The following is a 4,948-nucleotide window of genomic DNA, read 5'->3' as shown; positions in this document are numbered from 1 at the left end:
GTTTGTTTTCTGTGTTATTGTTGGTCTTCTGGTGTACACTATGTCAACTGGACACAGGAATCCCTTGGTTGCAGACTCCTTGCAATGAGCTTGTCATAGCACATTATCTCAAAAGGGCCTGGCAGTGTCAAGTGGTATTTTGGAGCTTCAGCAGAGAAAAGATCCTGATGTAAAGTTTCCAGGGTTATTGAGAATCTGTCGTATGATCAGTATGTGCAGCTGAAACGAGAGAAGGCTAATACACTGCATGAACAGTGGGGTTTTCGTCAGTTTACATCCCTGTAAATTGCTTTGGAACTTCAAATTAACACCTACTAGAGGGAATCTGAAGTCAGCACAGAAAATTCTCTCTAACTTCCTGGAACTGCCGTGAATTCCCACCCTCTGGTCAGAGAGCCTTGGTAATAACCCCTCCCCAGCCCCTTGGACTATGTGAGGTTTTGGTCTGTAAATGGTCCTGCTGTGAGCTATCCAAATGCAAATGGAGTCTTACATGACACAGCAGTTTACAGTGGAGGTGACACAACAACTGACTGACTTGAACCAGGCAGACACTGGATGAGCCACCAGACTATGGACAAGAACCAAAAGAAGGCTGGTGCACAATCCACAAACTGTGGTAAGGACATATTCACTTCATTATTAGATGTGTGCTATTTGGGCGGGAATTTGATCTGTGTGACTTTCTGAGTGAATTGCACAGTGTATGATTGGTTTGACTGGTGGAACTGATTAAAGTCCTAAATGTGTCACATTGACCTGCTTGAACCTGGGGGGGTTTGTTCCTCAAAGTGGCTGATTTTTTGTCTTGTATGTTTTAAGGAAGGTGTGCACCGTCTGCAAAACAGTGAAGGAAACAACAGACGTATGAACCAGAGCAAAGGTCCGATTTAAAGAGCCTGGATCCATTCTGCTCTGTAGAAGTCCATGTGTGCCTGGACTGAACTGTTTCTATTTGGTTTTCAGACTGAGCTCACCCACACTGAAGCAGTGACTGCTCATTTAATGTCAGCTCCAGCTGAAGGTCCAGGCTGGAATGGAGTAGAAAGTGGAGTCCTGTTGATGAAGGAACTTTAATAGTTGGTTGTGTTTTGTTTCTCTATTGTTCTAATCCAGGGGTCGGCAACCGCATTCTTTCATCCTTTTGTTGTGGCTCTGCGTGGCTTGGGAAAATAAATTATAAGTGTCCGATTGAAGTGTATGTTATTTGTCTCAAAAACGTGTATCATGTCTTCTTATTAAGTCAAAGTTTTTAACTTCTTTCTTCAGACCTTGTGCAATTTCAGTGATCCGCATTCGCCTTCTTCAGAGACGTTTGACAGCACTTGACGTGTCAGCCGGCAGCCGGCATGTGCGGAATGCCCTGCGACACCAAAACTGCACAATATCTGAACAAAGTATTTTATTTGTGTTTGTTCGTTTGTTTAAATGTAGTTGTAAATTGTAAGATTATTGTGATCTCGAAATATTAAAATATAATTATATATATATAGTGTATTATTTTTTGTCGCTCAAAATATGCGTCACACTCTCCATCAGCCCACCAAAACGCCGTACATTTATCAAGACTTTCAACCCCAGGTAGGCCAAGTATGGAGAAATCTAAGAGAAGAAAAATATCTGAAGAAAATGGAACATTTAATGATGCCAGGTGCCATGGCACGACCAAGGTGCCGTGGCACTGCGGTACCAGGGCTCGGTGCCGGGTGCCATGGCACCGCAGTGCCACTGCTCGGTGTCAGGTGTCATGGCACCGCGGTGCCACAACTGGGTGCCACCGGTGCCGCGGCACCACCGGCACCTCCAGCCAAGGCACCACCGCGGTGCCACGGTACCTGGCAGCCACCGCCGAGGTGCGCCGCGGCACCAAGCCGTGGTACCGGTAAAATCGTTGTATAAGCCTCATCGGAGTATAAGCCACAGTGTTTAAAGTGTGGGAAAAAAGTAGCGGCTTATAGTCCGGAATTTACGGTATATATAGGCTAACATCTTCATTTCAGATGTCAAAAAGTGTTTGCGGCTCCCAGTGTTGTCTTTTCCATGGAAACCGGGTCGAAATGGCTCTTTGAGTGTTAAAGGTTGCCGACCCCTGTTCTAATCCTATGCATCTATTTTTTTTTTTACTCTTCCTAACTTGTATATTTGAATTCCAGTGGTCTGTAAGACATAATGAAACAGTCCAATGGAACTACACATACAGCCGACCAGATCTAACAGTCCAGGCAGAAGACATGAAAGTTTCAGCCCACAGCAGAGAAGAAAGACGGGAAGATTTAGAAGAATGTGTTTAATCTGAATCTGACACAAACACCACATTCTACTACTGTTAGCCTCACAGTGCAGCACTGATGGTACTTCTGTCTGGACAGCAGAACCAACACATGTTCTACCACCACACACACTACAGCAGAACCAACACATGTTCTACCACCACACACACTACAGCAGAACCAACACATGTTCTACCACCACACACACTACAGCAGAACCAACACATGTTCTACCACCACACACACTACAGCAGAACCAACACATGTTCTACCACCACAGACACTACAGCAGAACCAACACATGTTCTACCACCACAGACACTACAGCAGAACCAACACATGTTCTACCACCACAGACACTACAGCAGAACCAACACATGTTCTACCACCACAGACACTCCAGCAGAACCAACACATGTTCTACCACCACAGACACTACAGCAGAACCAACACATGTTCTACCACCACAGACACTCCAGCAGAACCAACACATGTTCTACCACCACAGACACTACAGCAGAACCAACACATGTTCTACCACCACACACACTACAGCAGAACCAACACATGTTCTACCACCACAGACACTACAGCAGAACCAGCATATGTTCTACCACCACAGACACTACAGCAGAACCAACACATGTTCTACCACCACACACACTACAGCAGAACCAACACATGTTCTACCACCACAGACACTCCAGCAGAACCAACACATGTTCTACCACCACACACACTACAGCAGAACCAACACATGTTCTACCACCACAGACACTACAGCAGAACCAACACATGTTCTACCACCACACACACTACAGCAGAACCAACACATGTCCTACCACCACAGAAGACTGGACTGGACCACCCTCAGAGAAGCTGGCACCAACACTTGTCTGATGTGATGTTTTTAGGTCAAAGACCAAACTTATTTCATCAGTTGTATAAATTACTTTCATAAGTTACAATAAGTTGATAATAGATAAATCAGTTAAAATCTGTTCAAATGCAGTTGGTTCAAGAATTGATAGGAGTGAGATGTCTTCTCCTTAAGGATCTTTGTGTTCTCTGTGCACTCAGGTTGTATACAGAGTGAGCGCTCTTTACTAGAGATGATCTTTGCCGTATATTTCCGTTGGTTCTTTTCTCTGCAGTTAAAGTTCAGAAAAACTCATGTTCACTAAGTGTTCTCTACTACTGTGTGCCTTGGAAAATGTTCGTCTTTGTAAGTGTATAAATCTGAAAACAATCTTAAGTTCTATTTGTTGTTGATTGAAACTGTTCTGTGAACGTGTACTGAAGCTAACGTTGATGCTATTCAAGCTAGCGATGTGAGTTCATTCCATGTGCAGTGGAATTAATAAGAACTGTCTGTGAGTCAGTAGAGTTGGATGGATTTTATATGTTGCAGTTCCACAAACGTTCCAAAAAAAGTCCAGTACAGGAGAAGCTTCAGCTGAGAACAGAAAGCCTTGTTTGGACTGTGGTTTAGTTTGGTTTGTGGCTGGAGCTGCACACTCACATGTTGTGAGGACAGCACATGTGACTGAACTGACTGTGGACATTCTGTTAGTTTGAACTGGAAAATGGGCTCATTTTATTCAGTCTAAAAGGATGTTTTCATTTCAAAGTGTTGGCACTGTTTTCTTAAATATGTAAGTGTGCTTTTTGCATTCTGCATTTTACTAAAGCTTGTCTTTATTTTTTAACATGATCTTGGCAGTCGGGTTCTTTCTGAATTTATTTTGGTGGTGATGTTTTCAGCATGTGAATTATTACCCTGCAACAATAAATGCATAAATAATAAAAACATTATTATTAATAATAATAATATTTTTAATGGGTGGGGCATATCATAATGCTGCACAGATGACCAATCACATGTGAGCTGTCCTTTGTGGTAACATCCAATGGGATGCTATAAAAAGAAAAAAAAAACATCCAATGGGTGTCTCTGTGGCCAGACATGGCAGACACCAGTGACATCCAAATGTAAATCAGGGTCATTCACACCTCTGTGTTGTGTTAACCCCCGCACCCGCCCGCCCTGCCCCCCGCCCCCGCCCCCTCCCCCGTTGGCTCCGTTTGTGGCAGTTTCCGCCACAGCTGAACTTCTCTGTAAACTCACGATAATTACCAGGAATCTTTGAAGTTGGTGGGCGTTTACGGGGTCGATAATCTGGTTTTTCATGCAGTGATATGGAGAGGGAGACACTTCAGTTTCAGCTTGAGCAGGGCTCCCTGGGCTGTGAACTGTCGACCAGGGTTTGGCCCCTCGTCTTTTTAAAATAAAGAAGAATCATTTTTGAAGGCAAGTCAACCGTGTGGTCTTCCATGTGCCGTTGTGATCTAAAAGAGCTGGCCATAACGGTCTTCAACATATAATATAGCTAATATAGCACTAGATGCAGCTTCAAAAAGGCCCAGGGGCCTTATGTAGAAAGATTTGCGTGGATTTCATACTGAGATTATGCCCCAGGCTAGGGGTTTACCAGAACGAACATAATGTGCTCTTCTTTGTCCCCTCCCAGCTCCCAAGCTCACACGTCAGTCACAAACTCAAGTTCACAGTATTTACACTGAACAAAAATATAAACGCACCACTTTTGTTTTTGCTCCCATTTTTCATGAGCTGAACTCAAAGATCTAAAACTTTTTCTACGAACACAAAAGGCCTA

At 43.8% G+C, this 4,948-nt stretch overlaps 1 long non-coding RNA gene across 1 annotated transcript; it reads left to right on the top strand.

Moving 5' to 3' along the window:
- The first annotated feature begins 480 nt into the window (after positions 1-480).
- On the top strand, positions 481-1,001 carry LOC115425248 (uncharacterized). Its single transcript, XR_003936213.1, has 3 exons — positions 481-619; positions 823-883; positions 967-1,001. It is a non-coding gene; the product is annotated as an uncharacterized LOC115425248 (long non-coding RNA).
- The last annotated feature ends 3,947 nt before the right edge of the window (positions 1,002-4,948 follow it).

Source organism: Sphaeramia orbicularis, chromosome 9 (assembly GCF_902148855.1).
Source record: "Sphaeramia orbicularis chromosome 9, fSphaOr1.1, whole genome shotgun sequence".
Classification (NCBI taxonomy): Eukaryota; Metazoa; Chordata; class Actinopteri; order Kurtiformes; family Apogonidae; genus Sphaeramia; species Sphaeramia orbicularis.
This window is presented reverse-complemented; position numbering and strand designations above follow the sequence as displayed.